The following is a 26766-nucleotide window of genomic DNA, read 5'->3' on the forward strand; positions in this document are numbered from 1 at the left end:
ACATATTTGCTTCTTCAAACTGCTTTGCAATTATGGCAACTATGTGCATAATTTTTTTTTTTTTTTTTTTGGTAAATGGGCATAAGCTGAGGGCATTAGCATTAGCAAAGGTTTTGACATTCTTCATTTACCTGCTGCCCCTTCCATCTTTTCCTTGTCTTGACTGTGGAAATGAGGTGTGAAGTGTATCAGCCATGTCTCCACAATGAGGCAGCAAGTGGATAAAAGCCAAGAAAAGATAGAAAGGGACTGGCTTGGTTCTTGATGGTGTCACTGGAGCACTAAAGCAGCTCTGGACTTGTTGTAGGATATATATATATTGCATGAGTAATGAGGCGCAAATGTTATTATATAGTTTAAGTCATCATTACTCATGTTTTCTGCTACATGTCACCAAACACATTTTTAACTTTATATGTTGAAAGACATCTCTTCATAGCCTCTGTTATTTCTGTAAGCAGAGACCCTGAATGTTTTGTTCTAGACTATCTTTTCAAGGATTCTTGTACTGCAAATAGCTTTGCATGATAAACATAGTCAATCCTCCCATAGCAAAAGGAGGTTGTACTATTCAGTATTACAATTATAATGTTTCCTTCTGGAAAAAAAGTTCAATTACTATCTATTACAAAAGGTTCAGGTTTTTTAAGCTTGAGGTTCATTTCTTGTAACAAAACCCACTATGTGTAAGGTGTTATCTGGCATTTAGTTCAGGCTGCTGTAACCAAATACCACAGACTGGGTGGCTTAAACAACATTTATTTTTCCACATTTCTAGAGCCTGAAAGCTCTAAGAACAAGGGGTATTCTGATTCAGTGTCCTCTGAGAGCCTTCTGCCTGGCTTACAGATGGCTGCCTTCTGACTGCATCTTCACATCTCACATAGTGGACTGGGAGAGAGCTTTGGTTTCTTCCTCTTCTTATAAGGGCACTCAATTCACTCTTGGGACCCAATTGAAATGTAATTACTTCACAAAGGCTCCACTTTCAAGTAATATCACTTTGGGGGTTAGGTCTTCAAGACAGGAATTTGTAGCAGACAAAAAATTCAGCCCATAGCCTTTGGCCCTGTTCATAAATTTCTAAAGGAGTTGGGGTTAGGACAGCTGGTGAACATACTAATGCCTCTATTGCTGCTAGAGAGGTGAGTGAAAATACTTGTCTCAGACCCAAGAGTCTTGTATCTTCTGCTTGTATCTGTGAAAGTGCAATAGCATCAGTGCAAGTTAAACATCAGACCCTGAGAAGTTGTCAACGAAATGATTTTTTTCTAGTTTTATTGAGATGTAACTGACATACAACACTGTATAAGCTTAAGGTGTATAGGATAATGATTTGATTTAAATGCCTCATGAAATATTGACCATAGTAAGTTTAATGAACATCCATCGTCTCCTAGAGATAAAAAAATTTTTAAAAAGTTTTCTTTGTGAAGAAAACTCTTAGCAATTACTGTCAACTTTCATATATGTATGAAATATATATGTATGTACATATAATACACAGCAGCGTTAATTATATTAATCATGTTGTACATTATATCCCTAGTACTTAATTATCTTATAACTGAAAATTTGTATCTTTTGACTACCTTCATCCAATTTCCCCTCCCACCCATCTCTTGCCTCTGGTAACCACAAATCTTATTCTATGAGATTGTCTGGCTTTATTTTGGGAAGTAAAATTGACCTACAACACTATGTTTCTGGTACATATCATACTGATTCAATATTTCTATACATTACAAAATGATTACAATAGATAAGTCTGTTTACCATGTATTACTATACAAAGACAGGACCTTCTTGTTGACTGTATTTTCCACTCTGTACATATCCTCCGCACTCATTTATTTTCTAACAGGAAGTTTATACTTCTTAATCTCCTTTACCTATTTCACTCACCTGCTACCCCTCTCCCTTCTAGCAACCACCTGTTTGTTTCTGTATCTATGATCCTGTTTCTGTTTTATTTGCTCATTTGCTTTTTTTTGTCTGTTTTAGATTCCACATATTAGTGAAATCGCATAGTATTTGTCTTTGTCTGATTCATTTTGTTTAGCATAATACCTTATAGGTTAATTCATGCTCTTGCAAATGGAAGTATTTCATTCTTTTTTATTGCTAATATATAAATTATATCCAAATTTTTATCCATTCATCTACTGATGAGCACATAGGTTGCTTACATCTCCTGGCTATTATGAATAATGCTATAATGGGTTAGGGTTAGGGTTATGTTTTGAAACTTAATTTTCATTTGCTTCAGATAAATGCCCAGGAGTTAAATTGCTGGATTGTATAGTAGATCTATTTTTAACTTTTTGATGTATAGGCGTACTGGTTTCCCATTGCTGCACCGAGTTATGTTCTCATTAGCAGAACACAAGGGTTCCCTTTTCTCCACATCCTTGCCAATATTTGTTATCTGTTTTTTTGATAATAATAATTCTGAAAGGTATGAAGTGATATATCATTGTGGTTTTGATTTACATTTATCTGATAATTAGTGATGTTGAGCATCTTTTCATGTGCTTATTGGCCGTCTGTATGTCTTCTTTGGTAAATTTGATATATATCTTAATTAAGGTACAGTTGATTTATTTTTTATTTATTTTATTTTTTTGTCTTTTTGCTATTTCTTGGGCCACTCCCACGGCATATGGAGGTTCCCAGGCTAGGGGTCTAATCGGAGCCTTAGCCACCAGCCTAAACCAGAGCCACAGCAAAGCGGGATCCAAGCCATGTCTGCGACCTACACCACAGCTCACAGCAACGCCGGATCGTTAACCCACTGAGCAAATGCAGGGACCAAACCCGTAACCTCATGGTTCCTAGTTGGATTCGTTAACCACTGCACCACGACAGGAACTCCAGGTACAGTTGATTTATAATACTACATTACTTTCAGGTGTAAGATGTAGTGACCTAATATTTTTATAGTTATTATAAAACATTGGCTCTATTTCCTATGCTGTACATTATATCCTTGTAGCTTATTTATTTTGTACATAGTAGTTTGTACCTCTCTGCACTAACACATAGTTTATTCTCCATATATGTGATCCTGATTCTTTATTATTCATTAGACTAGTTTGTTTTATTTTTTAGATTGCATATATAGGTGCAATGATATATAGTATCTATCTTTCTGTGTCTGACTTATTTCACTGAACATAATACCCTCCATGGTAATCCATATCGTTGCAGATGGCAAATTTTCACTCTTTTTATGACCAAGTAATACTCCACTGTGTGTGCGTTTGTGTGTGTGTGTATATTATACCATCTTTATCCATTCATCTCTTGATGGACCCTTAAGGTGCTTCCATTATGTATTTATAAGTAATGCTGCTATGAATACTGAGGTGTGCATGTCTTTAAGAATTAGTATTTTCATTTTGTTCAGATTTATACTCAGGAATGTAATTGCTGGATCATATGGTAGTTTTGTTTTTATTTATTTATTTACTTATTTATTATTTTTTAACAAGTGACCGCACCTGCAGCACATGGAAATACCCGAGCCAGGAGTCGAGTCACAGCCACTGTAGAAGTAGTTATGTTGTGAGCCACACGGGAAGTCCAGTAGTTCTATTTTCAGTTTTCTTGAGGAAACTCCATACTGTTTTCCACAGTGGCTGCAGCAATTTATATTCCCACCAACAGTGTACAAGGTTCACATTTCAACACTTCCTCACCAACATTTATTTGTGGTCTTTTTGATGATAATTCTGACAGATGTGAAATGATACTTCATTGTGATTTTGATTTTTTTTCCCTAATTAGTGATGTTGAGCATGTTTTCACGTGCCTCTTAGCCATCTATATGTCTTCTTTAAAAAATGTCTTTTCACATATTCTGGCCATTGAAAAATTTTTGTTGCTGTTGTTTTGATATTGAGTTTTATGAGTTGTTTGTCTATATTTGAAAGTTACCTTCTTATTGGTCATTTTATTTACAAATAGTTTCTCCCATTTAGTAGATTGTCTTTCCATTTTGTCAATGGTTCCTTTTGCTATGCAAAAGATTTTAAGTTTAATTAGGTCCCATTTGTTTATTTTTGCTTTTATTTTGTCTTAGGAGACAGATCCAGAAAAAAATTGCTATAGTTTATATCAAAGAGTATTCTGCCTTTGTCTTGTTTTAGGAATTTTATGGTTTCTAGTCTTAGATTTAGGGCCTTAATCCATTTTGAGTTAATTTTTTTAAAATATGGTGTAAGAAAATGTTCTAATTTCATTCCTTTGAACATAGCTGTTCATTTTTATCATCACCACTTATTGAAGAGACTGTCTTTTTTCATTGTATATCCTTGACTCCTTTGTCAGAGATTATTTGACCATAGATGTATGGGTTTATACTGAGCTCACTATGATCTATGTGTCTGTTTTGTGCCAGTACCATACTGTTTTGCTTACTGTAGCTTTGTAGTAGAGTCTGAAGTCAGGGATCCTGATTCTTCCAACTCTGTTTTTATTTCTAAATATTATTTATGCTATCCAGGGTATTTTATATTTCTGTACACATTTTAAAATTATTTGTTCTACTTCTGTTAAAAGTTCCACTGGTTATTTTAATAGGGGTTGCATTAAATCTATAGATTGCTTTTGGTAGTATAGACATTTAAAAACTCTTAATTCCTCCAGTCCTTACAGATTTTTTGTCTGGATGATTTGTGCTTTCATACAAAGTCCATTATTATTATTATTGTGTAACTGTCAAGTTCTCCCTTTATGTCTACTCCTATTTGTTTATGTATTTAGGTTGTTCTATTTTGGATGCATATATATTTACAATTGTTACAGCATATTCTTGGATTGACCTCTTGATTGTTATATAATGTCCTTCTTCATTTCTTATAAATTATTATTTTAAAATCTGTTTTTTTCCAATATAACGTTGCTGCACTGGCTTTTCTTATTTTTAATTTGCATAGGATACCTTTTCACATGCCCTCACTTTCAGTCTCTGTGTCCTTGGATCTGAAGCGAGTGTCTTGTAGGCTGATATAATGGGTCTTGTATAGTATCCATTCAGCCACTTTGTGTCCTTTGACTGGAGCATTTAGTCCATTTCCATTTAAATTAATTGATATGTACGTGCTTATTGTCATTTAATTTCTGTTGGTTTGTTTTAGTGGTTCATTTTTGTTCCTTTCTTCTTCTTTTGTTCTCTCCCCTTGTAATTTGTTGACTATCTTTAGTGTTATATTTGGATTCCTTTTTTTGTGTGTGTATGTATTTTAGATTTTTTATTTGTGGTTACAGTGAGGTTTATATATAGCAATCTCTCTCTATATGTGGTTATTTTAAGTTTCTGATAGTTTGATTTCAAATGCAGTTTAACAGCCATGCATTTTTTTACTCCCCTCCCAATTACTGCTTTTGATGTCACATTTTACATCTATTTGTCTTGTGTATTTATGTACTGCTTATTGTAGATTTAGGTGATTTTACTACTTTTGTCTTTTAACCTTCCTACTAGCTTAGTATACATGGTTTATTTACTACCTTTATTATGTATTTGTCTTTACTGATGAGCTTCTTCCTAATTTTCATGTTCCAGTTGTTGCTTTTCTGTTGTTATTGTTGTTTCAAGAAGTCCATTTAACATTCCTTGTAAAGATGGTTTGGTGGTGCTGAACTCTTAGCTTTCGCCTGTTTGTGAAACTTTTGATCTCTCCATTAAATCTGAATGATAAACTTGCTAGGTAGAGTGTTGTTGGTTGTAGTTTTTCTCCCTTTCATCACTTTAAATATATCATGCACAACCTTCTGGCCTGCAGAGTTTGTGCTGAAAATCAGTTTACAGCCTTATGGGAGTTCCCTTATATATAATTTGTTGCTTTTCCTTGGCTATTTTTTAATATTTTCTATTTGTAATTAGAGTGGAAACACTTAAAGATAATATGCCTTTGTGTGATTCTCTTTGGGTTGATCCTGTTTGAGACTCCCTGCTTCCTGGATTTGGAGGTCTCTTTCCTTTTCTAGGTTAGGGAAATTTTCAGTTAATATGTCTTCAAATATGTTTTTGGCCCTTTTCACTTTCTCCTTTTGGAATACCTATAACATGAGTTAGTGAGAAAATTCTTAAACTGTCCTCATTCCTTTTTGTACTATTTTACTTTTTTCTGTTCAGCTTCAGTGATTTCCACTATTCTGATCTTGCATATCCATTCCTCTGTAACATAAAGCTCTATGTTGATTCTTCTTCACGTATTTTTCATTTCAGTTATTGTATACTTTATTTGTGATTGATGGTCCTCTATATTTTCTATTTCTCTCTTAAAAAATTCTAACTTCTGTCTTTGTTCATCCATTTTTCTCCTGAGTATTTTGATCATCTTTATGATTATTACCTTGAATTCTTTCTTGGTAATATAATATAATCTGGTAGATTGCCTATACCCACTTCATCTAGTTCTTCTTGGGTTTTTATTTTGTTTCTTCATTCAGAACATATTCTTCTGTTGCCTCATTTGGCCTAACTTGCTAATTTATTTTGAGGTACTTGATAGATTGGTTATATTCCTCAGCCTTGGAGAAGTGGTCTTTTGTAGGAGATGAGATGTCCTATGTGTCTCAGGAGTCCATTTTGAGTTTATTTTGTATATGGTGTGAGAAAGCAGTCCATTTTTGATTCTTTTACATGTAGCAGTCCTGTTTTCCCTTTTGACCCACTGTACATTCTTGCCTTCTTTGTCATAGATTAATAGGCCATAAAAGTGTGGGTGTATTTCTGGGCCATCTATTTTGTTCCACTGATCTATGCATCTGTTCTTGTGCCAGTACCATACTGTTTTGACAACTATAGTTTTGTACTATAGTCTGAAATCAGGACGTGTGGTACCTCCAGTTTTATTCTTTTTCAATATTGCTTTGTCTACTTGGGAATCTTTTTGTATTTCCATATACATTTTAGAATTATTTTTTCTAGTTATATACACATTTCTATTGGCATTTTGATAGGAATTTTATTGAATCTGAAGATTGTCTCAGGGAGTATGTTCATTTAAGAATATTAGATCTTCCAATTCTTGGGTACAGTATATCTTTCCTTTTGTTTGTGTTTTTAGTTTCTTTCGTCATCTTAGAGTTTTGAGCATAGGTGTTTTACCTCATTAGATTTATTCCTAGGTATATTATTATTTTTGATGCAAACGTAAATCAGATTCTTTTGGGGCTGCACTTGTGGCATGTGGCATATGTCATATGGAAGTTTCCAGGATAGTAGTCAAATTGGAGCTGCAGCTGCTGGCCTACACCACAGCTGCAGCAATGCCAGATCTGAGCTATGTCTGTGACATACATCACAGCTCATGGCAATGTGGGATCCCTAACCCAATGAGTAAGGCCAGGGATTGAACCCACATCCTTATGAATACTAGTCAGATTCTTAACTTGCTGAGCCATGCAGGAACTCTGGGATTCTTTTCTTTATTTCTCTTCCTGATACTTTCTTTTAGTGTATAGAAATGAAACAAGTTTCTTTATATTAATTTTGCATTCCTGAAACTTTACTGAATTCACTTAATTGTTCTAAAAATTTTTGGAGTTACCATTGTGGCTCAGTGGTTACAAACCCACCGAGTATCCATGAGCATGTGGGTTCGATCCCTGACCCTGCTAGGGTTAAGGATCTGGTGTTGCTGTGAGGTGCAGTGTAGGTTGCAGACATGCTTGGATCTTGGATTGCTGTGGCTGTGGTGAAGGCCAATAGCAACAGCTCCAATTCAACCCCTGGCCTGGAAACTTCCATATGCCATGGATGTGTCCCTAAAAAAGCAAAATAAATAAATTAATTAAAAAAAAATTTGGTGGTGTCTTTAAGCTTTTCTATAGATAATATCTTTTCATTTATAACCAGTGACAGTTTTACTTTTTCCTTTCCAATTTGGATTCTGTTTTTTTTTTTTTTTCTTCTTATATTATAGCTGGCTAGAACTTCCAATATTAAGCTGAATAAAAGGTGTGAGAGAGGGCATCCTTGTTTTATTCCTGATCTTAGAGGAAATTCTTTCAGCTTTCACCACTGAGTATGATGTTTGGTATAGGTTTTTAATATATGGCTCTTATGTTAAGGTATATGCTCTCCATACCCACTTTGTTGAGAGTTTTTAATCATAAATGGATGCTGGCAAATTGATTTTAAATGGAGTAGTCAAAATCAGTATGCATGTAAATTCCACAGATAAATATTATATATTCTCCATACATATGAACTAAAATGCCAGTTAAATGATGACATTTATTTCTTAAAGAATACAAACAAATTCTAGTCAACTTGGTATTTGTAAAAAAAAATTAATGGAGCAAACAGCTACATTAATTTTAATTTGTTGTTTATGAAGTGATGGAGAATGGAATTGAAAAGTTTAAGAGGAATTCCTAGAAAAACTAAAAACCATTTTATAGTCAGTGAAAAGAAAGAAGTATTAATTTTGCAGAAAATTATATCTATATTGTCATGTATGGGCTTGGGATGCATCTAGCATGTACTCAGAGGGATCAGAGAATAATATATGTGGAACACTGAGCAAGTGAAATGAAAAAAAAATGATGTCCTAGGAGTAAACAGAAAGAGAATTCCAATATGGTACTACTACTATCATTCTAATAAGACTTCCCTAAAATGGAAAAAAATCTGAATTTGAATATCAAAATGACCCATGAAACTTATGAGAATAAAAAGAAGAGATGACAATTAGATATTGTCTGATGAAACGCCTGAGTTTAAAAAGTAAATAAATAATACAAAATATAGGAAGAATAAGTATGTTTCATGTTAGAAATACAAATCAGACTGTTTTAGCTATTAGTTTCACAATACTGAAAGCTGGAATAGCACAAGCAAAAATAAGTCAACAACTTAAGTGCATGCAAATAGAGAATCCATCAAGGAAATTATGTCAACATAATAAAACACCTTATGAGTGTTATAGGAATACTAAAATACTAGTATACTGATATAGACAATTGTGAAAAATGCCCAGGAATTAATTTTAAATGTGGAAATCTATATGTTTACTTCTCTCTGTGTTTCATTCCATATATTTCATTCAGGTCTATCTTCTTATTTTTAGTTTCTTTCAGCTTTGCCTAAACTAGTGTTTGATATGTCTATTGAGATTTCTAATATCAATAATGGTGTTTTTCAATGGTAGAAGTTAATTTGCACTATTCATATGTTATCCATTCAGACTTTATTTTGATAATTTTGTTTTGTCTGTAAATAGGCTAGTTCAAGCACAAAAGGGTAGATATAAACAAATAGAATCTACAGAAGGAAAATATATGAACAACTGAGCAAAAAAAAAAAAAAACAATTATACACATTGACCTTTTATTTTTGTTTTTAGCTTTTGTCTTTACTGTCATTTTTCTACTTCTTTCATTCATTGTACTGTTGAGGCTTCAGAAAAATTTACTGTTTTACGGTTGAAGACTGTTGAGGCTTTAGAAAAAAATTTTTTTTGGCCAAAGGCATAAAGGTAATTAGTGACAGAGATTGTATTAGAAACATGTTCTTTTGTTTCTCTTTAGTTTTAATTCTTTCATAACTTCAGCAGAAGTGTACAGAGCAGTGTAATCTTTCAGGATATTCAATGCACTTTGAATATATATAATACAATATGTAAAATCATAGTATTTCAGTGTTATATAAAATTTGACCTACTTAAACCTATCAAATTGGCAAAAATAAGCAGTAATTAAGCATCCATTAATACTTCCTTTACAGTGCTTTTGGAATAAATTTAGAAGGTATGTGCTTTATTTCAAAGCTGACTAGAGATGTCTATATTAATTTTACTTTGCTTTGTGTTTAAATATTTCCATTGCTCAGTCAGAAAAGCTTCAAGTTATTCCACTGATGTATTTTTTAAAAGCCCACTTGGGATTTTAATACTGGCTTTTTCATATGTATATAACCCAATACCTAGTGCCTAATCTAGCAGAGGTAATGTATTCAACAAATACTGAATTAATGAATGATTTACTGAAGACTTAGAGAAAATGCAATTTATTATTCATGCCTTGACCTTAATTAGATAAATGGACACATCAGCAACACCTTTTCATCCTAAGTTTCTAAATGACATATGTGGAGAAGGTGATAGATGGTAAATAGTTTTTAATTTGTTGAGTAATTCTGATTAAGAATAGTTTCATGACACTGACTTTGTGGTAATGAACATGATGGCGTGTCTGGGCTCAGCTAGGAGGAGCATTATGTTCAATTAATGACGTGTCATATGTAAAGGATAAGAGGTCATATATGAACCACACTTTTTCTACGCATTTGGGGATGTCCCAAACTTGGCCCTGGAGATTCCTCCTGAGGAAGGCCAGCTCTCAAACGTCTGCACTTTCTGGAGTCCAAGCCTTGGGCTGTGGGCTGGGTTATGGGACAACCAAGCTGAGAGGGGGTGCATCAAAGACACCCCTACCCATTTCGTGTCTGCACCAGTTGTTCTGTTTCAGAGGTCCTTTCTAGCTCTAATTATCAATAATCTTGGGGTCCTCTTACTCCCCTCCCCTTCTCTTTTCATTCTTTTTAATACAACAACACCTTGCAGGCTCTTTTTCACCAAAATGTCCTAACCAATAGTAAACAACAACTCTTACATCCTTTATGGAGAATTTAAAAACAAAAACCAAAACAGCTTAAAGGGCGTATGGAGGAGCAAAAATAGTCAGTTGATGTTTTATTAAGTTCATTGATTCTCAAATTTTTCCACTCCACAGAATCATAAAAACAAAAGAGAATTAAAGGCTTGACAACCAAGTCTCAGTTTCTGATGCAGATTCCTCAGCTGTTAGAGATATAACACGACTATTACCTGAAAATCTTTTAAGATTTTTTCGTTTTGTAGCCACAGAGAAATAAGTTATTTTATTACTCAAATAGGGCTTGATTTCTACTGTTTGCAATATATTTAAAATAAATATGTAAATTCTAAAAAAAAAAGAAATAGAACATTTGAATCTCAGTTCTTCATAGTATCTTAGAACTGGCGGAGATCTATTAAGTATAATTTTATCAATGCATCCATCCCATTCTCATGAGAGCAGAGACAATGCTTGTTTCTAACAGAGACGATGCTGTTTCTCAGTACCTCATTTTGGGCCTGTGTTAGGTGCCCAAAGAGCAAATAGGGTTGTTGCTTGAGTGAAAGAAACAGCCTGCTCCTAGTCATCTGCAGTTTGTGCTTCAGAGACAAGACTACACTTTGGTTGGAAGCTGGGAGGGGATTAGGTCTTGGTTCCTGCTTTTTCCCATCTCTCTCCTGAATGGCTCAACTATGGCTTAAAAATCAACTCTTCCTTCAAAGTGCACCTAAAATAACATCTCCTTTTTCAGACTTCTTTAATGTATCTGAGGTGTAATAAACTAAGATTCCTCTATGTTTCTGTAACAGTTTTCTTTTTTTTTTTTTCTGTTCTATCCTGGCTGCTTTGTATTACAGGCAGTTGTTTACAAACTCCAACTTCTAATTTTTAAATTAATTGACGGCAACGATTGGGTGTTACTCATTTTGTTAAAACAGGAAAATGATAAAAAATACTGGTTTTTAATTAAAAACGAGACTTGAATGTCAGCTGTGGTCCCAGTAGAGTCCTCTAAATTGGCCAGAGGTGGAGATGAATCAGAGAAGGAAAGATGTGTTCCTGAAGTAGGTAAGAGAAGCACCCAAGCCACTCTTCTCCCAAGAGACCCTGAAGCAGTTTCTTCACCCACATTAGAATAGCAATGCAGAGTGAACACATTACATGCTTTTTTTTCCGGCAGATTTTTCATTTCAGAAAAGAAAATATGGCCTATTCCTACCATGACTGATTCAATCAAAATGAATTTTTATTTGAACTTTAAAAATGTGGGAGTGATGCTTAGAATCATTAAGTAAATACTAATTCCAAAGGCAAATTTAGAGATTGATTGAATATTAGAAATTTGGAAATGATCCAAGCCAATCTGGTGATTTTCTAAGTGGGACACTTAATATCTGGAAAGATTTAGAGATTCATCTGAAAACAGAAAAAAACAGCTCTGAACATATGAAAAACTGACATAAGTCCATCTGAGAAGTTTTGAAAGTCAGAACAACTTTCCTAGAAATGATAGGCAAATTTGTCAGTTTTTACATGATGAGAAATTTTATTTCAGAAACTCCTGAGTCATTTATAAATGCAGGTGGGAACACTCAGGAGATCAAGTGGGGAAAATGTCTTTATTTTGAAACATCTCTGCAGCCTGAAAATGAAAATAGGAGCTTTTCCCCAGGCAAAGGGAAGAATTCCAACTCCTTGAGAGCCTATGAGAACTTCAGAAGGCAATGACAATAGACGTTCCAATTTCCACGGAACATGAAGGCCCCTCTGGCGTTTGTGGACACATATTAAAAAATGTAATTCAGAGTTTCCTAAATTTTCTCTTTCCTTGCTTTCCTTTCTTCTATCTCCTTTACCTTATAATAGCTATAAACATATGCTAAAGCATGCATTTCCATTTTCTACTAGGTAAATAAAGATTTTTTTCCACGTTCTTAATTTAAAATGTGGAAAAAACAACCATCTCACTTTTTAAAAAATCATTATGTTTGACTTGTGTATAACTTTTGACTAGTATTTTTTCTTTTTGTGTGTCAGAACATTTCTGTATAGAGAGATTCTTTACCCTATGTTAAAAGACTTTTTAAAAATAGGTCAAATGTAAGCTTTATTCAAGTTGGCTGTGATTTCTATAAACTCGGTTTCATGTATAAGGAACTTGCAAAAATTTGCTTAAAGGTATGGAAGTCAGGACAAACATTTGGTAGAAACAAACCAGTATTAAAGTTGCTATGGATAGATTTTTTTTTCCTTTACAATAAGAATTCTCTTTAGAAATCACTTGCTATAACACATTGGATTCCATCTGAAGGATCTGATTGGAGAAACCAGAATGATCTCAATACAAGACTTTTTCACTTGTAACTTGTTCGCTAAGTTAGATAACACCTTATTCTCACAGTTTTGCACCACTTTTTCAAGGACTGAACATTCCAGCCTCCAGGTGTTTGTCATCATTTGCACCCCCATTTTCTAATTCCAGTATATATCTTGGTGAGATTGCACCAAAGCGGATCTGCTTTCTTACACGTTAGTTGGAAAGATAGTCCTGAGAATTTTCCCTAGTTGAATCTTAACTGTCAGTTAAATATTTTTCTAGCCCAAATTATGCAAAACTCAGATGATCTTCAGACTTAAATGTGGTGTTTATTACAGGTTTGTATTCCCTCTTGGTGTTCATTGCTCATGCTATAATTGCTTTCCTTGCTAGAGTTATGGGTTTGAATCACAGTCATAATACCTAGTTATTTACAGAAATGAAGATAAAGGAGGAGAGGCTGATCATTTAAAAAGAAGAATCAGTAATTAGGCTATATTTTAGCTGGGATTGTTTATAGAGAAACTTTTGTCCAAATAAGAACTCAAAAGGTATCTGTCTTTAAGTTTTTATTTATTCTCCTATTTAAAAAAATAGCAATGACAACATAGCTCAGAACACTAACTCTTCCAAGCTATGTGCTGTTTTAATAATTTACCTCATACAGCCCTAATTCCTATAGAGATCTCAGGACTGTGTAGTTATCACTGAATTACTTGTATGATTTGTAGTACAACAAACATACTGAAGGCTTCTTCATAAGTAAAAGGGAGAAAACAATTTCCTGCAAGGTTCATTGTACCATGATTTATATCACTTCCTTCTTTTCCTTCTCTTACAGTTTCTTTCCTGGCTCATCGACTGTATACAACCCACATGATCATGGTAACAAATGGCACAATTATTTTATTGCAGTATGAATCAAATTCAGGGCAAAAGTTACATAAAGGTTTTTGATATTAGGAAAATAAGCCAATAAGATATTGTCACTCATATTATACAGATGAGGCATTTTGGGAACAGAGAGGTCAAATGCCTGGTCAAAAGTCACCAAGTCAGGTATAATGTATCAGGTTACTTAATTACCTTGGTCTAGATTGAAAATATAATGCCATTTATACACATTCTCCTTGTCTGATGCACTTTGAGTTGGTTAGCACGTTCCATGCTTTGAAGACTAGAGCCATTCTCCTATCTTATTAAGTCTTCTAACTTTCATACTGAAGTCAGATTCATACATTCATTCTAGAAATAAACATTTTTTTTCTTCTATAAATAAATAATGTTGAACTCCAGCTATGTGCCAGGCATTCTTCCAGGTGCCCAGGTTTCAAAAGTGAGCAAAACCGGTTTGATCTGACCAGGAGCTGCAGTCTGGGGTGGACAATCAATCAGATCACCTTGTGAATAAGTAATTATTCAATACAAAATATATTGTGAAACATATTTTGAAGGAGAAATACAGTTGCTATTTAGGCTGGGGAGTAAGGCTATGATGCATGAGCTGATATCTGAAAGAATGAACAGGGGCAGGATGGGGGAGAAGGGAAATTAAGCAGATAGAACATCATCTTCTCCTTCCAGATGAGGAGAGAGAGTGGCTTATTCAAGGAACAGGAACAAAGGAGAGTTGTTAGAAATGGAAAAGAGATGAACAATTGAGGCTGAGGAGAGAGGCAGGGACCAGGACATTAGGGCCCCTGAGAGCCATATATATCAGGGGTTTTCATCCTCAGCCTAAGAGTAGTCTAAAAATAATGGGAACCTTCTGAAGAGCTACAAATAGGAAAATAACACATTAGAATTTTATGTTTAAAATTCAATTAATTATTTTTGCTTTTTTAGGGCTACACCTGTGGCATAATTGAAGTTCCCAGGCCAGGAGTTAAATAGGTGCTGGAGCTGCTGGCCTACACCACAGCCACAGCAAGGCCAGATCTGAGCTGCGTCAGTGACCTACACCACAGCTCACAGCCATGCTAGATCCTTAACCCACTGAGCAGGGCCAGGGATTGAGCCTGCATCCTCATGGATACTAGTTGGGCTCATAACCCACTGAGCCACAATGGGAATGCTCTAGAAGATTATGAACTGGAGAGGAACTAAACGGTAGCAGAGAAAGTAGTTACACATGGATTGTAAAAGCTGACAGAGAAGACAGGAGTGTGGGCCAGGATGCGGATAGCAGAGAGGACCTGAGAATGACATAAGTCACTGGCATTTGGTTGTTAAAATTGAATGGGTTTTTGGACAGTTAGGCAGTTCTTATAATTTACTTGGTTTCTGGAGAATTTTTTTGGGGGGAGGGGAGTTTGATGTGGAATGTCTTTTTGTAGCCACTGAACCAAGATTCATAAATGTCTTCTCAGATTTCCTAAACTCTGCCTCTTTTTTTTTTTGGCCACACGTACAGCATATGAAAGATCCCAGGCAGGGACTGAACCTGCACCATAGCAGCAATCTGAGGTACTACAGTGAAAACACAGATCCTTAAGATGCTATGCCACCAGAGTCTCAACCCTGCCTTTTTAAGGATATTCAGAGGATGTTTAGCTTCTTGAGCTGTGTCTATTCACTCAGACATTTTTTTTTAGCTTTACAAGAGTTCCTTCCATTTTTTTTTGTTTTATTGAAGTATAGTTAATTTACATGGTTGTGATAATTTCTGCTGTACAACAGTGACCCAAACATGTACATGCTCTCTCAAATTCTTTTCCCATATAGATTATCACAGAACACTGGGTAGAGTTCTCTGTGATATGCAGCAGGTCGCCATTGGCCAATCATTCCATATACCTAAGTGTGCATATGCCAATCCTCAAACCCAGTCCTTTTGCTCCTTCCCCCCTACCTGTCCCTTTTGTTAACCATAAGTTTTTCAAAGTCTGTGAGTCTGTTTCTATCTGCATATAGGTTTTTATATTCCACATATAGGTATATAATAGGACATTTGTCTTCCTCTGACTAACTTCACTTAGTATGATAAGTTTCTAGGTCCATCCATGTTGCTTAAAATGGCATTATTTCATTCTTTTTTATGGCTAAGTAATAATCCATTGTTTATATGTACCACATCTGCTTTATCCATTCTTCTGTTGGACATTTAGTTTGCTTCCATGTCTTGGCTATTGTAAATAGTGCTGCAGTGAACATTAGGGTGAGTATACCTTTTTGAATTATGGTTTGATAGATGCCCAGGAGTGGGATTGCTGTATCATATCTAGTTATATTTTTAGTTTTTTGAGGAACCTCCATACTGTTTTCCATAGTGATTGCACCAATATGCCTTCCCACCAACAGTGTAAGAAGGTCTCTTTTTCTCAACACCCTCTCCAGCATTTATTGTGTGTAGACTTTTTGATGATGGCCATTCTGGTTGGTGTCAGGTGGTACCTCATAGTAGTTTTGATTTACATTTCTCTGATAATTTGTGATGTTGAGCATCTTTTCATGTGTTTTTTTTTTTTTTGGGCCATCTGTATGTGTTCTTTGCAGAAATGTCTGTTTCAATCTTCTGCCCATTTTTTGACTTGGTTGTTTGTTTTTTTGATATTAAGCTGCAGGAGGTGTTTGTGTATTTTGGAGATTAATCCCTTGTCAGTTGCATTGTTTGCAAATATTTTTCACCTATTCTGTGGGTTGTCTTTTTGTTTTGTTTACGGTTTCCTTTGCTTTGCAAAAACTTTTAAGTTTAATTAGATCCCATTTATTTTTGTTTTTTTGTCATTATTCTAGGAGGTGGATCTGAGAAGATATTGCTGCAGTTTATGTCAGAGAGTGTTCGGCCTATGTTTTCCTCTGAGAGTTTTATAGTATCCAGTCTTATGTTTAAGTCTTTAATCTATTTTGAGTTTATTTTTGTGTATGGTGTTAGAGAATGTTCTAATATCATTCTTTTACATGTAGCTGTCCAGTTTTCCCAGCACCGCTTATTGAAGAGACGGTCTCTCCTCTGCTGTATGTTCTTGTCTCCTTTATCATATATTAGATGCTTTTTTGGGTGTATTTCTGGGATTTATATATTCACTCAGAATTTATCCATGTCTTTAATTTTACCTTTTTTCCCATTTTTAAAAAGTTTTATTGAAGTATAGTTGATTTACAAGGTTATGATAATTTCGGCTGTACAACAAAGTGATTCAGTTATACATATACAAACATCCACACTTTTTCAGAATATTTTCCCACCTAGGTTATCACAGAATATTGGGTAGAGTTCTCTGTGTTATATAGTGGGTCCCCACTGACCACCATTCCATATACAATAGTGCCAGCACTATTTTTAATAAAGGTATATTGATTTGATGTTTCAGCTTTAGGAGACAAGATGTGATCTGTATTTATATCATATGAACTTTATTATATGATGTTTTATATGATGTTTATGTTTTTTTATATGATGTTCAGCTTTATGAGACATGATGTGTCTGTATTTATATCATATGAACTGTGAAAGAGCTTTCTTCCTGAATGCAAGTCTTTACTTTTAAATGATGACATTATTTCTAAAACCTACCAGCTTACCTGTTTATATTGAAATAGGCACTATTAGACACTTGTCTTGGAAGTATAGATAAATATACCCATTTGCGATGGTAACTGGTACCATGTGTCATGAATCTAAAACATGCTTATCCCTTTTACCTAGTAAATTATCATTTGGAGACCATGCTAGAGAAAAAAACACTAAAGTAACCCCAAGGCTTCTGTGAACAAAATTTCCATTAATGCATTGTTCCTTAACAGTGACAAAGAGGCAATTTCCTACATGTTCAAATACAAGGGAAAGATTAAGTAAATTATGGCATAGTTTCCTCCATTATACATAATAATAAACATGTCTTAATAAGGAAATTAATTTTGAAGGACACAGTATAGCAACTCCATCCATATTATTATTACCTAACTAAAACATCACATTTATGTTTTAATGTCTTTTCTTCATTCTGTGGTTTTTCAAGGAGGATAAAAGAAGGTGAAAGTTTCAGTATAAGATAACCTTGGTAAGAATATTTTATAAGCCATAAAACAGTAAGTACTGAGACATGTGCATCTCAGTCTGATGATCCAAGCTGGCTCAATTGCAAAGTCAAATGTGCAGCAGACAATGCTAGGTATTCATGTGATGTATGAATACCTAATGGATTTTTGGGGGAGGCCAAATAAAAGACACTTTTGGCCTGATAACTGATTCTGGTTCTGTAAGGATCCCTTTCTAATCCTTACTTTACTTGAGGTAGGTACCAGATGCAAACTAATCATTCACTGAAGATAAAGCTCAGAAACTGGTTGAGGGTGAGCGGGGCAATAGGAAGAGGATGAGGGGCACATTATTTCACAGAAAGCATAATGCATCCCATCCATTTGGTATTGTCCCCACTAAGATTTTTTTTAAAGAACTCTATGGAGAAGATGGGGTATAAAGACAGTTAGCTAAGCACATGGAGTTTCTATTCTTTTTGTAAGACATGACAAGCAAGTGAGCAGGGCATTAAAACCCAGTCATTGACTGTTTATAGGTAGATCACAGATTGAATCACAGAGTGGAGGAATGACAAGGCTAATTAATAGTAAGCAACCTAATCAGAGAACTATGGTAGCTATAAAATGAAGTCAGTAGAACTAGAAAAGATGGTCAGAGTGAAAAGTTGACAATTAGGATTTCCAGCCACATATAATACGTAACTTTATCCCTCAGGACCCAGAGGAGAGAGGATTTTCTCCTCCTTTCACTGTAGGCTTATGGTTCTCCTGGTAGGAGGAACCTGGGAAAATGAATCATACAAAGTCATTTCATCAACTTAATTCCTTAAATTTACCCTGGCTAACTGTTACAGATCCTCGGGACAATAACCAGGGTGTTCAGAAGGGAAGATGTCCACTGTATCTGGTTTTTTTTCTTGTAGAACTTGCCACAGTTTTCAATTATATAGTAATTTGTCTGTTTAGTGTCTGAAGCCTCCACTGGACTGTAAGCTCGATGGGATCAGATACCTTTTCTGTCTACCATTGTATTTTCTCTGGCTAGCAAAATGGTGGTATTGAAGGAAAAAGAGAGTCATATGTGGTGAAATGAGACAATTTTGGCTGCCGAGAGGGAAGGGAAAAGGGAGAGTTTGACATTCGAGACCATGCAAACATCACTCTTGGAAATGCTTTGTTGCCAAAGGAGTGGAAAGGTCCAGGCAGAAGAAAGACAGAAACCCTAAGCAATGTGGAAGCCTGAGAAAACTGTCTGAGAAAAAAATCTACTACCCAACAGATAAACAATGGTTATAGGAAGCTGGCTTATTTAGAGAGCAAAGATCATTTGGAAACAAGAGGAGCGAGAAGCAACCAGGAACCTATTCTTGAGGAGTCACTTGGAACATAGTTTTAAGTAAAGAAAAAGCTCTACTGAGCATATATATTCCACATCCCAAAGAATTTAATAAGTCTCTTATCCTTTACCAAAAGAGGAAATGTGTCTGTGTTAAAATGACCAAATTTAAAATTCTGCAGTTGAAGTTGTATGAGAACTTTTTCCAGAGTTATATATACTCTAATGATTAAACAATCTATACAAATAATGGATGTAAAGCAGATTTATCAGTATGTGTGTGTATGTGGAGAGTGAGTGTGGACTATAAGCAAATGACATTGAAAAATAATGATTCTTACTTTGTATGCTTTTCCTTTTCCTTCATTCATGCCTTCACAAGAGTTCTCCAGAGAAATGGAATCAGTAGGACTCAATGGGTGGACCTATGTTCTATCCATTTCTTTACTTATTGTAAGGAATGGGCTCTTATGATTGTGGAAGAATGTCAAGATCTACAATTGATGAGCCCAAACCCAGGAGCGCTGATGGTTAAGTTCCAGTCTGAAAGTAAGAGAAGACCTGTGTCTGAGGTCAGACAGGTAAGTGGAGAGAACTCACTCTTCCTTACTCTAACTGTGCTATTCATGTCTTCAGCAGGTTGGATGAGGCCCACCTGCACTGGGGAGGACAATCTTCCTATTCATTTTCCTGATTCAAATGCCAATCTCACCCTGGAGACATTCTCCGAGATACTCACAACAGTGTTCAAGTAGATAGTTCGGTTTCCTGTGGCTCAGTCAAGTTGACATAAAATTAACCACTACAAAACTTTTATCTAAAGGTACATAAGGAAGTGAGTAGAATACACCCAAACCTGCAATTTTAAAAACATAATTTTACAGTCTTGGAATGAATAGTCATACTCTATTACTAGTGCACCAGAACACACTAAAATGTCCATGTTACGTCACTACCAGTTGAGTAAAATACCAACATTTCAGCCCACTAACATTTTATATCTGTGCTATCCACAAGAGGTGATATTTAATGATTTAGCCAGCCTGCTATGAAATGAGAGACGTTCAAATTTAAAAGCATGCTATTGATTAGATTTAATGTTTTTCAGCCTATTTAGCCAGGTAGGCCACTGTAGTATAATTTCAAATTGTAGATATTTGTTTATTAATAAACAACATACCAAAGAGTAGTGATATCCTTTACTGGAAAGAATTGAGGCCTTTTAAAATTAATATTTTCTTAACAATTATGTTCAAATATATATATTTCCTTTCAAAGCAGCACCTTTGAGGAAAAATGTAGCCAACTGAATAATGCTACTGGTGTTCAGAAGTTCGTATACCACACAATGAAATATTTCCAGCTATTTTAATTATTTTCTATGACCTCTGAATCCAGTAGAATTGTTCAGTGTGATTTCTTTCTTGAATTCTCTTGGTGTTAGTAACTTTTGGCCATTACTTGATGTAAAGTTCACCCTGGCTTATATTAAAATAATGAACCATGGATTTGAAGGTAAACCAAGAAGAGTTCTGAGACAATACTGAGCACTAGGAGCAAGGCTGAAATGAATGTGGAGCCACTTAACACCAGCTTGAAGGTATGTGGGGGAGAAGAAAGGAAACTGGGATGAGAATCTGAAAATGTTATTTTCAACCACGCTTCAGACTTCCTAGGAGGACAGATGCTCTTCTTTTCCTTCCTCTCCCTTTTTCCTTCATTGTTTGACACCTGTGTGGTTGGAGCTGAATTTATCTACATCCAAGAGTGTGTTCCTGAAAGACTCAAAGGCAGAGCTTGCCAAAGTTCTGGCTGAAGAGATTGATAATGAATCAGATACTACTTCATAGTGGTAGTTTTTGGTGGTGGTTTGGTTTGACCAGATTTAATGATAAGTCTATACTTGGGAGAAAGATATGAGGAAACACACTGCCCAGATCGGGACTGGAAGGTTTTCTATGTAAGGATAGATACAGATTAATTCTCATAGCTGAAATAATAATTCTTAAGAAACATGACTCAATGGCCTAATAAAACTATTAGGAATAAATGCTGACCATAGGAGCATGATAATATACATTTTGCTAGAATAAAAACATAAAAGAATGAACAATGGAAAGATAAACCATCAAATGATTTTTTTAGCTCTTCTGTGTATGATGAACATTGGGTTTACACTTGTATGGTGATCCTTAATGAGGGTAGCACATAGTAGTTGGCTAATAACATAATCTAATCCGTTCACACCTGAGAAATGTTATTTTCACATAAATCTCTCAAAGCAACTAAAATGAACTGGATCTGTGTAATGATCAGAAAAAGAAAAAAAAGCAGAGTTCGGATTCTAGATGAAAAATAAAAATTGAAACTATTTTCTCCCATTCTGTAAGTTGTCTTTTTGTTTTCTTTTTGGTTTCCTTTGCTGTGCAAAAGCTTTTCAGTTTGATGAGTTCCCATGGGTTTATTTTTGCTCTACTTCCTATTGCTTTGGGAGACTGACCTGAGAAAATATTCATAATGTTGATGTCAGAGAGTGTTTTGCCTATGTTTTCTTCTAGGAGTTTGATGGTGTCCTGTCGTATATTTAAGTCTTTCAGCCATTTTGAGTTTATTTTTGTGCATGGTGTGAGGGTGTGTTCTAGTTTCATTGCTTTGCATGCAGCTGTCCAGGTTTCCCAGCAATGCTTGCTGAATAGACTTTCTTTTTCCCATTCTATGTTGATGCAACTGACAAGGGCTTAATCTCTAGAATATACAAGCAACTTATACAACTCAACAGCAAAAAAACCAATCAATCAATGGAAAAATGGGCAAAAGACCTGAATAGACATTTCTCCAAAGAAGATATACAGATGGCCAACAAACACATGAAAAAATGCTCAACATCGCTGATTATAAGAGAAATGCAAATCAAAACTACCATGAGATACCACCTCACACCAGTCAGAATGGCCATCATTCATAAATCCACAAATAACAAGTGCTGGAGGGGCTGTGGAGAAAAGGGAACCCTCCTGCACTGCTGGTGGGAATGTCAACTGGTACAGCCACTATGGAGAACAGTTTGGAGATACCTTAGAAATCTATACATAGAACTTCCATATGACCCTGCAATCCCACTCTTGGGCATCTATCCGGACAAAACTCTACTTAAAAGAGACACATGCACCCGCATGTTCATTGCAGCACTATTCACAATAGCCAGGGCATGGAAACAACCCAAATGTCCATCGACAGATGATTGGATTTAGAAGATGGGGTATATATACACAATGGAATACTACTCAGCCATAAAAAAGGATGACATAATGCCATTTGCAGCAACATGGATGGAACTAGAGAATCTCATACTGAGTGAAATAAGCCAGAAAGACAAAGACAAATACCATATGATATCACTTATAACTGGAATCTAACATCCAGCACAAATGAACATCTCCTCAGAAAAGAAAATCATGGACTTGGAGAAGAGACTTGTGGTTGCCTGATGGGAAGGGGAGGGAGTGGGAGGGATCGGGAGCTTGGGCTTATCAGACACAACTTAGAATAGATTTACAAGGAGATCCTGCTGAATAGCATTGAGAACTATGTCTAGATACTCATGTTGCAACAGAAGAAATGGTGGGTAAAAACTGTAATTGTAATATATACATGTAAGGATAACCTGACCCCCTTGCTGTACAGTGGGAAAATAATAAAAAAAACAAAAAAAACAAAAACAAAAAAACAAAAAAAAAAGAAAAAGAAAAATTGATACTTATACCCATGTCTTCTTAAAAAGATGTTCTTGTAATTTCCAAGTTTGCTTTAACTTAAAAATGATTTGGAGGAATTCCCATTGTGGCTCAGCAGAAATAAATCCAATTAGGATCCATGAGGATGCAAGTTTGATCCCTGGCCTCGCTCACTGGGCTAAGGATCCGGCATTGCTGTGGCTGTGACTGTGGTGTAGGCCAGCAGCTACAACTCTGATTTGACCCCCTAGCCTGGGAACTTACATATGCTGTGGGACCAGCCCTAAAAAGCAAAAAAGAAAAAACGAATAAACAAAAAAACAGATTTTAAAAAAGTGTGTTCAAAGTGAGACAATGAAACATAAATCACATTGGTGTAAACAAGATTTGGTTCCTTGTGGTTTGGGGAATGAATTTTGAAGTTTGAGCACAGCTGTGAGTTAATTATAATCTTTGTTGCACTTAACCCATCAAGATGTATACTCAAAATTTGCAAAAATAGAATGAAACGTCTCCTGCTACCATGGGAATTTTTAAAAATATTGCCAGTTCAGCAGAAGATCTGAACAGATGTAGATAGTCAATGGCCAAGAGTTCAGTGGTAGTCTACAGAAACAAAGGTGTCTTTATCACGAGGATGTTAGTTCTTGGTTCTTTTGTTTAGGTTGACCTCTATTCATTTGGAGTATATATAATGAGGATACTGAACCACAATTTCTGAGGCCTTTTGTTTGGATACTTGAACAAATTGCAAATACAAAGACAGAGGAGAGAAATATAAATTCTATCAATGACATACTAGGAAATACTCATATAGAAATAATCTGTGCTCAGTATTGAAGAATGTGTAAGGTTTTAATGGACAGAGATATAGATTCATAACCCTTCAATGAGGTCTAGATGGATGGAATTAACACAAACAAATGGAAATGATTCTTAAACTGGGAAAAGACCAGATTATCTGTATTCAAGCCTTTTGGTAGGATTATGGATTATTTTAATTTTTAATATTTCCTCAATATTGTTTTCCAATTATTCCATGTAAATTAAGCCAGTTAGAGCTAGTGATACTAATTTATTTCTTTTGGTACTATATGGTATTCCATTGCATACATGCACTATGTTTTAATTACCTCTCCTCTTAATTATCTATCCTTTTTTGACATGTATTTATATTGTTTTCACTTTCTTCTATTACAAACAGTATTAATGGATGTCCCTGTGCATATATACCTTACATGCATGTGTGAGAGTATGCTGAGAAGTGGAACTGTGGGGTTGTAGAATATGCTTATTTTCAGCTTGAGGTGATATTGCCAAATTGCCCTGCAAAATGAGTTTATACTTCCACCAGCTTGTATGAGATCTTTATTCTCATATTCTCTTATCATTTGAAATTAATATAATTTTTGCCAATATAACAGGTTTGAAATGACATCTCATTTTGTTTCGGATTTTTCCTCCAACCACTAATGACACTGTGTCTGTCTTCTTGAGTTATCCATGCCCATATCTTTGCTCCTTTCTATTGGATTATTTATCATATTTTTATTGACTGATAAGAATTATTTGAGTTTTTTCTATTGCTTCTAGTGCATATTGGTTGTAGTTTCAAGTTTATTTCTCTTATTTTAACTTTATGGCCCTTTTTAATGTAGAAGTTTTAAACATTATAATAGGCAGAATTACAAACTTTATTTTCCAGGATAAAACTATTTGCTCTACTAGTTAAATATAATATTTTCTTTAATTATGGTATAAAACTTAGCTATTAAAAGGCTCAATTATTAACTTAAAAAAGTATTCTCATAAGATACTGCATATATTCAGAGCAAAATAAAACATAACATAGAATGTATGTTTTATTTTATGTTACAGAGTAACATAAAAGCCTTCACATTTACAGTATCTCTATATCATATCTTGCTCTGCTTGAAGTATTATTTTGTTCATTGCTTTGCTCATTTATGGGGCAAAATGCTTGAGAAACTCTAAAGTATCAGACAATGCGCAGAAACCCTCTAAAAGAAAATTTTTTTTTCCTTCTATTCTAGTAAGGAACTCAGGCATGTGAACTCACGATTATACTGTAACATGGTATGTGACTGCAAAGGCCTCTGGATCTACTGCTAATTTTCTGCTAAGGACTGGGGGTGGCTAGGTAAAGTGTCAGAAAGGTTAAATGAATTTTCTATTTTCCTCAAGTTAAGGGATAAGGAAAAAAACTAGCATATAAAAGATATAGTGATGAGAATAACATAGCACTTTTATTAGAATTGTATGTTGGTTTGGTATGGCTAGGACACAGTGTTTGCTGAAGAGGTGAGTGATTAAAGGGTAACCAAGGGATCAAATTATTAAGTGCCCCATATTAACATTTGGTGGAATGTGTATGGCAGAAGTAGACATTAAAAATTCACATCACCATTATAGAGAGATGAAATCTTGCCTTTGAGTTCTCCCAAAGTAAAACCCGAGGCAAGGGCTTTGGCGCATGTATTTTTCATGTAAGTTATACCAAAAATCAGGAAGAAAGGATGGAGGAGAGTGGGACAGTGAAGGAAGAAAGCCAGAAATGGACATGGTGCTTGATTTTTGCTGTTCCTGGCAATAGAGCGTTTGATTCTTCAGGGACCTTATCAGAAGCACAGGTAATGACTTCCAGAACAATTTATCCATAGAATGGGGCGTGGGATCTATTGACATGTTATTGCATTGAATGTTTCGCCAGAGATGTTAACTCCCCAGTATTTCCAGATAGTATCTGTGACTTGCCTAAGTAGCCCCCATGGCTTCAAGAACCCCCAAAGCAAAAAAGTGAAAAGATAATGGACATGTTTAGTATGGAAGTGTATACTACAACTATGACTGAAATCTGAGAAGGATATAAACTCATTTTCTACACAAAAGAAAACAGGTAGGATAGACGCCTAGATTTTAGTTATACTGCATATCACCATGGGGTCTGACTCCAGGATTTGTTCTGCTCATCAACTTTCTACTTGCTTTGCAGTTACACAGAAGCAATTATTGAAAATATTTTCACTTTCATTATGTTGGTGTCTGCTGCTCAGAGAATCCAAACAAAGATGGGATTAAACATACAATAGCATTATAAGGACAGACCTGCAAGTTAAAAAAGGGGAGGGAGCCAGAAAAAGTCAGGAAGCGTAACATCACTAAGACGGCAACACCAGTCATTCCTAACTTTTCTCTTCCTCATAGGAAGAACAAATAACAACTACTCATGGATGAGACATCACTAGAATAATTCTAGTATGTGGAACTGAAGCTGAAGCAACTCTCTGCACCATATGGATCAAAACAGACTGCATTAAATGGGTAAGAGAAATGGCTGCACAGTGACCACACTGCCCCTCCCCCAGGGCAGCACAGTACCACACAAAGAGGTTCTCCCCTGAGTTTATGGTTCTTTTAGTGGGAAAGGGCCCAGGGGTGACATCAAGTTCTTAAAGTGTTATGGTTTGCTTGGTTGGAAACTCCACTCTGGTTTTACCCCACAGGGCTAACAGCAGAAACTGTGGGGGTCAACCACTGGGAATCCGACTGACACAGTGGTGGAGAAGGGCATTCTACAGCTAGCTAAGTTTCTACCTGCGGGGCTCAAGTAGTGGTCCCAACAAGCAGATTTGCTCATCTGCAGAAGCAAGTTAGGGGCAGAGCCTGGTCAGGGGATTTGGTAGGGTGCAGGTTTGCTTAATTCAGGTCCCCAAACAGAGTTCTGCTGGCCCTAGAGCTTGGTCTGTCCACAGCTAGGTAGG

The 26766-nt window shown here is 35.4% G+C and overlaps 2 long non-coding RNA genes across 5 annotated transcripts in view; one reads left to right on the forward strand and one right to left on the reverse strand.

The window, feature by feature from the left end:
• LOC106506511 overlaps positions 1-26766 on the forward strand; it is a 49730-nt gene that overhangs the window by 7050 nt on the left and 15914 nt on the right. The window contains exons 1-3 of one of the 3 annotated variants that reach the window (XR_002339657.1): positions 17114-19831; positions 25039-25081; positions 26210-26326. This is a non-coding gene — a long non-coding RNA (uncharacterized LOC106506511). Of the gene's footprint in view, positions 1-17105; positions 19832-25038; positions 26327-26766 lie in introns of those variants that run through there. The other 2 variants (XR_002339656.1, XR_002339655.1) reach the window with 2 other exon arrangements.
• LOC110257266 overlaps positions 1-26766 on the reverse strand; it is a 377151-nt gene that overhangs the window by 3962 nt on the left and 346423 nt on the right. The gene's annotated exons all lie outside the window — the stretch shown is intronic.

The sequence above is a fragment of the Sus scrofa genome, chromosome 16, assembly GCF_000003025.6.
Source record: "Sus scrofa isolate TJ Tabasco breed Duroc chromosome 16, Sscrofa11.1, whole genome shotgun sequence".
NCBI classification, from domain to species: Eukaryota; Metazoa; Chordata; class Mammalia; order Artiodactyla; family Suidae; genus Sus; species Sus scrofa.